Source organism: Leopardus geoffroyi, chromosome E2, assembly GCF_018350155.1.
Source record: "Leopardus geoffroyi isolate Oge1 chromosome E2, O.geoffroyi_Oge1_pat1.0, whole genome shotgun sequence".
NCBI lineage: Eukaryota > Metazoa > Chordata > Mammalia > Carnivora > Felidae > Leopardus > Leopardus geoffroyi.
Genome location: NC_059335.1, coordinates 17,239,199 through 17,252,149, shown reverse-complemented (window position 1 = coordinate 17,252,149; position 12,951 = coordinate 17,239,199). Strand labels below are relative to the sequence as shown.

At 38.9% G+C, this 12,951-nt stretch overlaps 1 protein-coding gene across 5 annotated transcripts in view; it reads left to right on the top strand.

Moving 5' to 3' along the window:
* The window catches only part of ZNF260 (zinc finger protein 260), a 75,439-nt gene that overhangs the window by 1,019 nt on the left and 61,469 nt on the right, over positions 1-12,951 (top strand). For 2 of the 5 annotated variants that reach the window (XM_045441117.1, XM_045441113.1), the window contains exon 2: positions 628-687. The exons of 1 other annotated variant lie outside the window; for it this stretch is intronic. The gene's annotated coding sequence lies outside the window, so the exon portion shown is untranslated. Of the gene's footprint in view, positions 1-533; positions 688-12,951 lie in introns of all 5 variants that reach the window. 2 more of the 5 variants (XM_045441109.1, XM_045441110.1) reach the window with 1 other exon arrangement.

Sequence of the window (12,951 nt, the reverse complement as noted above, 5' to 3'; positions counted from 1 at the left end):
TTGTGAACTGTTAGTGCACACGCCTGCATGCGTGTGAGTGAGAGTGTGTGTGACAGGCCCTGGAGTGCCCAGACTGGTATACGATAAGGCTAGTGGGACTGTCAGTACACAGTCTACGGTGACGAAAGGTGTCTGATACTGTGGCCGAGTGATCCTGTGACAGCTGGGTTGTAACCGACTCTAAGTTTGAACGCAGTGGGTAGGTTTTTTAAAATTTCCCCAGTAAACCTGTAGGAGTGCTTCACACAGAAGGGATATTGGGGAAGTGAGTGTTGCCCACCCAGGGTCCACTGTAGCTTCCATGGTTACTTGGAAGTGTTTCCCTGGATTCTCCTCTGTTCTTACATCTTAGAGCCAGTTTGATCTATCTATAAAGAAATAGACATCAGAGGGGAAGTCATTGCTTTCAGAACCACAGTGTGGCCCCTAGAAACTGCTGTGAACTTAGATTCCAGCGCTGTTTATAGGTATGGCCTTTAAGTGTGACACTGTTAAAAGTCAGCAGTATTCTATTTATCTCTTATTCCATCTAGATATATTTGTGGTGGGTCATGGGTCATGTCTGATGGTGGACAGTGTGTTGTTTAGCCTGTCCAGAACCTCAAGGGTCCCTTCTTGGTCTTGTAGTTCTGCAAGAGAAGCCTCCTGAAGTAGAGGAGAGTGTTGCTACTTAACAGCGCGTTCAAGGTCAGTTCGTGTTTACTTTTTGTTCTGTCATATATATTTGCTTTACAGAACATAAAATATTTGCTTTCCTTCTAGATTGTATGACCTAATTGTGACCCATCCATTTACCTGATCCCTAGGTGGTTGCCCCTTCCCAGTTAATAACAGGACCATAGGGATGGGTCCCCTTCTTTTCCAGTGCTTTTCCTTTTCCTTCCCAGTTAATATTCACATACATATTGGTAATTATTGTTTCCTCATGTGCCCTTTTCTTTCCTAAAGATGGTACAGAAATAGAACTAGTTGAACTCTTCGAGGATAAACTAAGGACTTTAGAGTGTGTTTTGTCAAAGAAGAGACTGGTGGTTAGGTAGAATAACACACCAGACACCTTTGATTTTATTCACAGACTTGATTTTCAAACAAAGGAAGGTAGGAAATGGTTTCATTGATTTTAGTCAGTAAGACATTTTAGGAGTAGGAATATGATTGGAGTTTGTGAAGAGAGGTCTGTGTGAACAAGGGCAGGGAGTTTTTCCTGAGAATCCAATCTCTTGGAGTGGTGAGAACTAAGTCTTGAGATTTGGCAGTATGACTTTTTCAGACCACATACTGTGAGAGGCTGCATAATATAACGGTATTTGAATCTAAAGGTAATATAATGCAAGCCACTTGTGTAATTTAAAAATTTCTTTTGTACACAGTTTAGAAAGTAAAAGGAAACAGTTGAAATTAAGTATAATATCCATTAACCAATATATCTAAAATATTATTTCAACATGTAATAATATAAATAAATGGAAATATTTTACATTCCTATCTTCATACTGAGTTTTCAAAATCTGATACATATTGTTATAGCACTTTTCAGTTTGGATGCTAAATTTTCAGTGGTTATGGTGAAATGTATTTCCTTATGTGGATCCTGAGAAACTTAACAGAAACCCATGGGGGAGGGGAAGGAAAAAAAAAAAAAAAAAGAGGTTAGAGTGGGAGACAGCCAAAGCATAAGAGACTCTTAAAAACTAAGAACAAACTGAGGGTTGATGGGGGGGGGGGGGGGAGGGTGGGTGATGGGTATTGAGGAGGGCACCTTTTGGGAGGAGCACTGGGTGTTGTATGGAAACCAATTTGACAATAAATTTCATATATTGAAAAAAAAAAAAAAAGAAATGTAGTTATACCCAAACTGTAAAGTTGTGTTTAATTGGAAAACATTTTATATCACTTTTGTATTTAAATTAAAAATTAAAACAGGGTCGCCTAGGTGGCTCAGTCAGTTAAGCGTGCAACTTCGGCTCAGGTCATGATCTTATGGTTCGTGAGTTACAGCCCTGTGTCAGGCTTTGTGCTGACAGCTCAGACCTGGAGCCTGCTTCCAGTTCTGTGTCTCCCTCTCTCTCTGTGCCCCTCCCCCTGTTCTCTCTCTCTCTCTCTCCCTCAAAAAAAAGTAAACATTAAAAAAAATCTTTAACAATTAAAACAAAATTTCAGGGGCGCCTGGGTGGTACAGTCGGTTAAGCGTCCGACTTCAGCCAGGTCACGATCTCGCGGTCCGTGAGTTCGAGCCCCGTGTCGGGCTCTGGGCTGATGGCTCAGAGCCTGGAGCCTGTTTCCGATTCTGTGTCTCCCTCTCTCTCTGCCCCTCCCCCGTTCATGCTCTGTCTCTCTCTGTCCCAAAAATAAATAAACGTTGAAAAAAAAAATTTAAAACAAAATTTCAGTTCCTTGTTCACTCTAGCTACATTTCAAGGAGGTCAATAGTTATTAATCTTTATGTTTTACAATTTTATGTTGTAAAATGTAGATAATGATATCAATGCCTTATGGGTTTTTTTATGAGGATTGGATATATTAATCTGGGCACAGCCCTAGAACACTTAATAACAGCCTTGCATTTATCAAATCCTCAGGAAACAAATGAAATTATGGTTATGTAAAGAGTCTAAGTATCCACCATAAATTTTCTAAAAATCAAGAACAATAAAGACATAAAATTGGGGCACCTGGGTGGCTCAGTCGGTTAAGTGTCTGACTTTGGCTCAGGTCACGATCTCACGGTGTGTGGGTTCGAGCCCCATGTCGGGCTCTGTGCTGACAGCTCTGAGCCTGGAGCCTGCTTCGGATTCTGTGTCTCCCTCTCTCTCTGTGCCTCCCCCACTCTCGCTTTGTCTCACTCTGTCTCTCAAAAATAAGTGTAAGAAATTTTTTAAAAAAAAGATATAAAATTAATTTTGATGAGATTTAAAAGGAATCTTTGAAAATCAGATTTGCTAATGTCCTAGAATAGAACTTAGTTTTATTTTTCCAAATTGTTTATTTATATGTATTTCTTTCTTTTTTTTTTAAGTTTATTTATTTATTTTGGGAGAGAGAGCGTGTGCGCACACACTCGAGCAGGGGAAGGGCAGAGAGAGAGGGAGAGAGAAAGAATCCCAAGCAGGCTCCCTGCTGTCACCATGGTGCCTGACACGGGTCTCAAGCCCGTGAACCCATGAGATCATAACCTAAGCTGAAACCAAGAGTCAGGCGCTATATTGACTGAGCCACCCAAGTGCTCCCTCATTTTTATTTAAATTCTAGTTAGTTAAGGGGTGCCTGGGTGGCTCAGTTGGTTGAATGTCAGACTCTTGATTTCGGCTTAGGTCATGATCCCAAAGTTGTGGGATCATACACTGTGTTGGGCTCTTCACTGAGCGTGGAGTCAGCTTGAGATTCTCTCTCACTCTCTTTCCCTCTTCCTTCTCACCCACTCACGTGCGTGCTGTCTCCCACTCTCTCTAAAATAAATGAAATGGAAAAAAAAAATTTAATCCTACTTAGTTAACATAGTGTAATAATGGTTTCAGGAGAATTTAGTGACTCATCACTTACATACAACACCCAGTGCTCATCATAACAAGTGCCCTCCTTAATACTCATCACCCATCTAGCCCATCCCCCACCTCCCTCCCTCCATCAACCCTCAGTTTGTTCTCTATCAAGAATCTGTTATGGTTTGCTTCCCTCTCTCTTTTTTTCCCCCCTTCCCATATGTTCATCTGTTTTGTTTCCTAAATTCCATATATGAGTAAAATCATATGGTATTTATCTTTCTGAGTGACTTATTTCCCTTAGGTTAATACACTCTAGCTCCATCCATGTCATTGCAAATGGGAAGATTTCTATTTCTTTGATGGCTGAGTAATATTCCACTGTCTATACTACATCTTCTTTATCCATTCATCAGTCCATGGACCCTTGGGCTCTTTCCATAGTTTGGCTATTTTTGTTGCTGCTATAAACATTGGAGTGCATGTGCCCCTTCAAATCAGCATTTTGGTATCCTTTGGATAAATACCTAGTAGTGCAATTCTTGGGTCATAAGGTAGTTTTATTTTTACCCTTTTGAGGAGCTTCCACAGTGATTGCATGAGATTGCATTCCCACCAGTAAGAGGGTTCCCCTTTCTCCACATCCTCGCCAACATCTGTTTCCTGAGTTGTTAGTTTTAGCCATTCTGACAGGTGTGAGGTGGTATCTCATCATGGGTTTGACTTGTATTTCCTTGATGATGAGTAATGTTGAGCATTTTTCATGTGTCTTTTAGCCATCTGGGTGTCTTCTTTGGAAAAATGTCAATTCGTGTCTTCTGCACACGCCCTTGAGCAGGGGAAGGGCAGAGGAAGAGGGAGAGAGAGAATCTTAAGCAGGCTCCACACCCAGGCTGCATGAACATGGGGGTATCTATATATATCTTTTTGAGTTAATGTTCAAGTTTCCATCAGATAAATATCCAGAAGTGAAATTGTTGGATCATATGGTAGTTCTGTTTTTAACTTTTTGAGGACCCTCCATACCGTTTTCCATAGCAACTGCACCAATATACATTTCCACCAGCAGTGCACAAGAATAGATTTCCTTTTCTCCCCATCCTTCCCAACACTTGTTATTTCTTATCTTTTGGATAGTAGCCATTCTAGGAGGTGTGAAGTGATGTGTCATTGTGGTTTTGATTTGTATTTCCCTGATGATTAGTGGTGGTAAACAACTTTTCATGTGTATTGGCCACCTGCATGTCTTCTTTGGAAAATATCTATTCAGACTCTCTACCCATTTTTAATCAGATTGTTTTTTGGCTGTTGAGTTGAAGCAGTTCTTTATATACTTTGGATATTAACCTCTTATCAGATGTATGACTTGCAATTCTTTTTTCCCATTCACTAGGTTACCTTTTCATTTTGTTGATGGTTTCCTTTGCTGTGCAGAGGCATTTTAATGTGCTGTAGTCCCACTTGTTTATTTTTGTTTTTGTTGCTTTTGGTGTCCAATCCAAAAATCATTGCCCAGACCATTGTCAAGGAGTTTACTATGTTTTCTTTTAGGAACTTTATGGTTTCAAGTCCTATGTTCAACTCCTTAATCCATTTTGAGTTCATTTTTGTGTATGGTGTAAAATATGTTCCAATTTCATTCTTTTGCATGTAGTTGTCCAGTTTTTCCAACACTGTGTCATGAATACTGTATGTTCTTGGCTCTTTTGTCATAAGTTGACTATTTATATGTGGGTTTCTTTCTGGGCTCCTTGTTCTATTCCATTGACTAATGTGTCTTTTTTTAAATATTAATATCATAACTGTTTTGATCACTATAGCTTTTTAATACAGTTTAAAATAAAAATGCATGATGCTTCCAGCTTTGTTTCTCAAGATTCCTTTCACTCTTCAGGGTCTTTTGTGGTTCCATACATATTTTAGGATTGTTTGTTGCATTTCTCTGAAAAATGTCATTGAAATTTTGATAGGGATGCATTGAATTTATAAATCTTTTGTGGTAGTCTAGATGTTTTAACAGTATTTAATTCTTCCAGTCTATGAGCGTGGATTACCTTTCTATTTATCTGTGTCGTCCTCAGTTTCTTTCAGCATTGTCTTATAGTTTTCAGTGTACAGGTCCTTCACCTCTTTGGTTAAATTTATTCCTATGTTTTTTTTATTATTTTTGATGCAATTGTAAATGGGATTGTTTAAAGATTACACCAAAACAACCTCTTAGAACTAATAAACAAATTCAATAAAGGTGCAGGATACAAAATCAATGTACAAAAATCAGTTGCATTTCTATATGCTAATAATTAATGATCAGAAAGAAATTTTATAAATAATAATAGAATGTCATCTGCAAATAGTGACAGTTTGACTTCTTCCTTTCTGTTTTGGAGGCCTTTAATTTTTTTTCTTACCTAATTGCTCTGGCTAGGACTTCTGATGTTGAACAAAAGTGGTAAGAGTGGGCATCCTTTCTTGTTTCTGATCTTGGAGGAAAAGCTTTCAGATGTTCACCACTGAGTATGATCTTAGCTTTGTGCGTGTCATATATGACCTTATTATGTTGAGGTATGTTCCCTCAATGCCCACTTTGTTTAGTTTTTAACAAATTGATGTTGAATTTTGTCAAATGCTTTTTCTGGATCTATTGGGATGGTCATATGATTTTTATCCTTAATTTTTTGTCCTTTTACCCTTAATTTTGTTAATCCTTCATTGTGCGTCAATTGATTGACTTGTGGATATGGAAACATCCTAGCATTCCTGGAATAAATTTCACTTGATCATGGTATATGATCTTTTTAATGTATTGTTGAATTCAGTTTGCTATTTTTGGAAGATTTATGCATTTGAGTATGTTTTTTATTTTGCTTCTGCCCACAAGAAATTTGGCCCGTGAGGGTATCTGGGTGGCTCAGTCAGTTAAGTGTCTGACTTTAGCTCAGGTCATGATCTCACAGTTGATGAGTTTGAGCCCTGTGTCATGCTCCGTGCTGCCAGCCTGCTTTGGATCCTCTGTCCGGCTTCTCACTACTCCTTCCCCATTACTGCGCTGCTCCTTCTCTCTCAAAAATAAACAAACATAAAAAAAAAATTTGGCCCATGAATTTGCCACATTTTTTTTTTTTTTTAATTTTTTTTTTTTTTTTTTCAACGTTTATTTATTTTTGGGACAGAGAGAGACAGAGCATGAACGGGGGAGGGGCAGAGAAAGAGGGAGACACAGAATCGGAAACAGGCTCCAGGCTCCGAGCCATCAGCCCAGAGCCCGACGCGGGGCTCGAACTCACGGACCGCGAGATCGTGACCTGGCTGAAGTCGGACGCTTAACCGACTGCGCCACCCAGGCGCCCCTTGCCACATTTTTAAAAGAGACAAAGTTACAGTTTTATCATACTTCTAGACATGTAGTTATAAGTAGATAGTGGTAGTGGTCACCATGTGATCTGGCACATCTAAATATTCAAAACTTTTGTAATATCAATTACCAGAGGAGCATAATAAAACTAGTAAGACTGCTATTCAGAGTTTCATATTTTTTAGAGATTGTGATTTCTTTCATAAGACCTAGGAATGATCTGGGAGATCCAAGTTTCATACAAGACCTCATCATACACATTATACTTGAAAGGACATATTTACAGACACAGAAGTAAATATGCATATAACTCCTTGTGTTGGATATGGGAACAAGATTGAGCCTTTTATTATTAGGCTCAAACTGTCGCTTGTTAGATAAGATTCTTTAAACTAGTTATATGTGTGCAGCTTTATGTGAAGGGCAAGAATATTTGTCCTCCTATGCTTTTTGAGAATCTTTGTGACAAATATTATTAATGAGGAAGAACTGTAATCTGAAGGTTGGACACTGAAATAAGTTACCATGACATGGAAAAACAGACTTGAGAATCTCAAATTTCACTGTAAGAAAAAGGAGAAGAACAAAGGGAATTTTCAAAAACAATGAAACAAGATACATGAAATATTCTTTACAAGTTCATTAATTAATAGGCAACTTTTACTTGGTGTCATTGTTATGCCACTGAAAGTGCTTTATATGTTTTATTTCATTTGATACATACAGCAACACTTTGAGGTAGGTCACTGTTGTTTTTCCCATTTTACTGATGAGGAAATAAAGTCAGTTAAGTAATGTAGTAAAAAGTTACACAGTTAGTAACAACCAAAAATAAGGTTAATGAACTGAATTTTGGATGACAGATTCTATGTTCTTTATTATGATAGTATACAACCTCTGATCATTTTTTAAATCTGATTGTCTCACTAATTCGTCAAATTTTTTTTCATCAACATTTAATATGGATCAAGGGCAACTACTGCAGATATTGACAACCTACAGCTCACCATACTTTATTTAACCTTTATTTAACCTTTATTGCCTACTATTAGATATTCAGAATGATCATAAACTATTTTGTAGTCTATGTGGATCTTTATAATAGAATTTTATCTGCATTCATATGTTTCTTTTCTTTTTAATGCTTTTTTAAATTTATTTTTGAAGGAGAGAGAGAGAGAGACACAGCATGAGCGGGGGAGGAGCAGAGAGAGAGGGAGACACAGAATTCGAAGCAGGCTCCAGGCTCTATGCTGTCGTCACAGAGCCCAACACGTGGCTCGAACTCACGGACCATGAGATCATGACCTGAGCCAAAGTTGGATGCTCAGCCGACTGAGCCGGACCCAGGCGCCCCTCTTTTCTTTTTTTTTTTAAGTAGGCTCCATTCCCAACATGGGGCTTGAACTCACAATCCCAAGATCAAGAGTCACATGCTCTACCGACTGAGCCAGCCAGGCATCCCTGCTTTTATATGTTTCTTTTCTTTTTTTAAATGTTTTTTTGAGGGAGAGAGAGCATAAGTGAGGGAGGGGCAGAGAGAGAGAGAGAGAGGAGAGACAGAAGATCCGAAACAGGCTCTATACTGACAGCAGCAAGCCTGATGTGGGCCTCGAACTCACAAACTGTGAGATCATGACCTGAGCTGAAGTTGGATGCTCAACAACTGATCCACCCAGGCACCCTTATATCTGTTTCTTAAGGAAGAATTTCTAGAATTTGCATTTCTAAGTCAAACATCAGATATTAAGTGCCTACAATTTGCCAATATTGTTCATGTAACTTAAAGAGACATAGCTTCTATCCCTTAACTTGTTTATAACAGACCATGTAAATATATACTATGAATAGGACTAAAACTATGGTAGGGTATGGTAAAGATTATTAAAGAAATCAGACAATGTCCCTTTGTAGTTGTTGAAAAGGGATATAATGGACACAAACCCAAGGCTATAAGGTTTTGATCAACTTACACTAAAGCCATGATTTGTCAGAGTTCCCCAAAAACATCCTCAAATTTGATGATGTGCTAAGACTTACAGAATTAAAGAAAATGGTGGTTATGAAAGGATATAATTTAAAATCAGCAAAGAGAAAAGCCACATAGCATTAAAATCAGCAAAGAGAAAAGTCACATAGGATGAAGAGCAGGAAAAAACTAGATGTGAGCTTCCAATGGACTCACACAAACAGTGCTTAATTCTCCCAGCAACAATTTGTAAGAACACATGGGAACTGAGCCTGGAAGCTCACCTGAGCTTTTGGGTCCAGAGTTTTTATTGAGGATCAGAAACAGCCACGGGAAACAAACAAACAAACAAATGAAATATAGGCATGGAGTAACTATGTGATTTACCCTTACCTACTCAATTTCAAGCCCCTACAGAGGGCCCCTGGCAACAAAACAATTTACCAAAAGTCACATTGTTAGCATAGACTATTTGGCATAGCTCAAAAAAGCTTTTATTATTTTTTAAGTTTACTTATTTATTTGTGAGAGAGATAGAGTGAATGAGCAGGGGAAGGGCAGAGAGAGAGGAGAGAGAATCCCAGGCAGGCCCCACACCATCAGCACAGAGCCCGACATGAGGCTCGAACTCAGGAACTGTGAGATCATGATCTGAGCTGAAATCAAGAGTCACTTAACCAACTGAACCACCCAGGTGTCCCTCAAAAAAAGCTTTTAAAGGGAGGATATTCTAAGGGCTCCCAGCTTATCTCACAGTAGCTGGCCAAGGGCCATTCCTTTCTGTGGAAAGTGCAGAGTCTGTGTACTCCAGGTCTACTAAGATAATTTTCATTGCACCCAAGTGATATCCATGGAGGTGAATGGAATTATTTACTAACCTTTATGCTTTAGTGTATTTTGGTAGGTTATAGATTATTTCTAACTTTCCAGCAAATTACTCATGCTCAGATTTCATTCCATAATGAAGTAATTCTTAACTACACAGGCAAGAACCAGAGTTACAACTTACTTTGTAGTGAGAAGAATGTGAATTCCAAACTCACCTCTGCCACCTTATCTTTGCATGTGTTTTATGTATTTTTTCTAACTGAAACATAAATTACTGCAAATCATGCAAACAACATTCTAGTTTGTTTTTAACATGTATATATACCCATTTAACCATTTTCTTAATCATCAAGACAAACGTATTTCCTTCTAATCATTACCAACTCACCCCTCCCTACCCTCAACAAAGGTAACTACTGTTCTTACCACTATTATGATAGATTCATTTTAATTAGATTCATATAAAAGAAGTTGATATAAATGTGATTTTACATAATATTGTATACATTTTTATCTGGCCTGTTTTGCTTAATTTCGCATTTGTGAGAATCATCTGTGTTTGTACTATTTTATCATTAGGTAATCTCCCATAATAAGAATAAATCCTATTTTATTTTGCTCTACTTTTTTTTTTTTAACTAATCTCTATGCCCAAAATGGGGTTCAACTCATGACTCCAAGATCAAAAGTCACATGCTCTACTGACTGAGCCATCCAGGCACATCTGTCCTATTTTTTGATGGGCATTTGTGTCATTAACAGTTGGAGGCTTATATAATGATCCACCCAGGCACTCCTCTACCTTTTGATTCTTATGAGTAATCCTGCAAAGAATATTCATGTTCAAGTTTTTGTGTAGACATACATCTTCGTTTCTCTTCTATATGCCTACCAGTTGAATTGCTGTATCCTATGGTAATTCCATTTTGAACATTTTGAAAAATTGCTAGACTGTTTTCCAAAGCAGTCACACTATTTTTAATTCCAATCAGCAGCATATGAGGGTTCTGATTTATCCACATCCCCCCAACACCTGTTAGTATCTGACTTTTTCTTTGTAGGTATCCTAGTAGGTATGAAGTAGTATCTCACTGTAGTATTTTACTCTGCTAAAATATATTTAAATAAGATTTAGTATATTAAACATTTTTAAGGTTAAAATTCAGTGGCATTAAATACACTTACGGGGCGCCTGGGTGGCGCAGTCGGTTAAGTGTCCGACTTCAGCCAGGTCATGATCTCGCGGTCCGTGAGTTCGAGCCCCGCGTCGGGCTCTGGGCTGATGGCTCAGAGCCTGGAGCCTGTTTCCGATTCTGTGTCTCCCTCTCTCTCTGCCCCTCCCCCGTTCATGCTCTGTCTCTCTCTGTCCCCAAAATAAATAAACGTTGAAAAAAAAAATTAAAAAAAAAAATAAATAAATACACTTACATGGTTATGCAACCATCACCACCTATCTCCAGAACTTTCTCATCTTCTAAACTGAAACTCTGTACCGATAGTGACACTCTTTGATTCCCTTTTGGGTATGTTCTATAGTATCCTGTTTGTGGTTACCATGGGAAGTATATATCATAAAGTTATATAACAATCTATTTTAAATTGACATCAACTTTGTTCACATACAAAAACTCTACTTTTCAGTTCCACTTTCACTGACTTTAGATTAAGTCATGAGGTAACTTTTTTTTTTTATTATTTTTTTTTAACGTTTATTTATTTTTGAGACAGAGAGAGACAGAGCATGAGCGGGAGAGGGTCTGAGAGAGAGGGAGACACAGAATCCAAAACATGCTCCAGGCTCCGAGCTGTCAGCACAGAGCCCGATGCGGGGCTCGAACCCACAGACTGCGAGATCATGACCTGAGCCGAAGTCAGACGCTTAACCGACTGAGCCACCCAGGCACCCCAACTTTTTTTTTTTTTTTTAATAGGCTCTATGCCCAACATGGGGCTTGAACTCATGACCATGAGATCAGGAGTTGGATGTTCCACCAACTGAGCCAGCCAGGTGTCCCATGAATTAACATTTTTATGTACTGTGTACCCATTAATGTATATATAACTATTTTTTATTCATTTATCTTTTATATCTGTAGAAAACAAAACGTGGAGTTAAACCAAAATTACAAAAATAATGGCTTTTATATTTTCCCTATGTATTTTCCTCTACGGGAGTTTTTTATATCTCCATATGGGTTTGAGTTACTGTCTGGCTTCCTTTCAACTTGAAAGTCTCCCTTTGGGATTTTTTGTAGAGAATGTCTAGTGAAAATGAACTCTCAGTTTTCCTTTATCAGGGAAGTCTTAATTTCTCCCCCACGTTTTTTAACTTTTTTTTTTACTCCCCCCCCCCCCCCCCATTTTCTAAAGGACAATTTTGCCACATTATAAAGTTCTCAGTTGACAGTGTTTCTTTTAGCATTTTAACTTTTTTTTTTTTTTTTTAAGTAATCTCTGTGGCCAACGTGGTGCTTGAATTTACGACCCCAAGATCAAGAGTCGCATGTTCTATGGACGGAGCCAGCTGATGCCCTTTTAGCATTTTAAATGAATCATCCCGTTGGAGCATCTGGGTGGCTCAGCTGGTTGAGTGTCTGACTATTAACATCACCTCAGGTCATGATCTCACAGTTTGTGAGATTGAGCCCTGCATTGGGCTCTGCAGTAACAGTGCAGAGCCTGCTTAGGATTCCCTCTCCCACTCTGCCCCTACCCACCTTGCACACACATGCTGTCTTTCAAAATAAATTAATAGGGGCATCTGTGTGGCTCAGTCAGTTGAACATCTGACTTTAGCTCAAGTCATGATCTTGCAGTTCATGAGTTTGAACCTCACATGGGACTCTGCTGCCAGCACAGAGCCCGGTTCAGATCTTCTGTCTCCCTCTCTGTCCCTCAACCCCCCAGCACTTGCTCTTGCTCTCTCTCATTAAATTTTTTTAAAATAATTTTTTATTAAAAAATTTTTTTTAATGTTTATTTGTTTTTGACAGAGAGAGAGACAGAGCATGAGCAGGGGAGGGCAGAGAGAGGGAGAAACAGAGTTGCAAGTAGGCTCCAGGCTCTGAGCTGTCAGCACAGAGCCCGATGCTGGGCTTGAGCAAGATCATGACCTGAGCCGAAGTCGGACGCTCAACCTACTGAGTCACCCAGGCACCCCTCTCATTAAATTTATTTATTTATTTTTTAAATGTTTATTTATTTTTGAGACAGAGAGAGACAGAGCATGAACAGGGGAGGGTCAGAGAGAGAGGGAGACACAGAATCCGAAGCAGGCTCCAGGCTCAGAGCTGTCAGCACAAAGCCCGACACGGGGCTCGAAC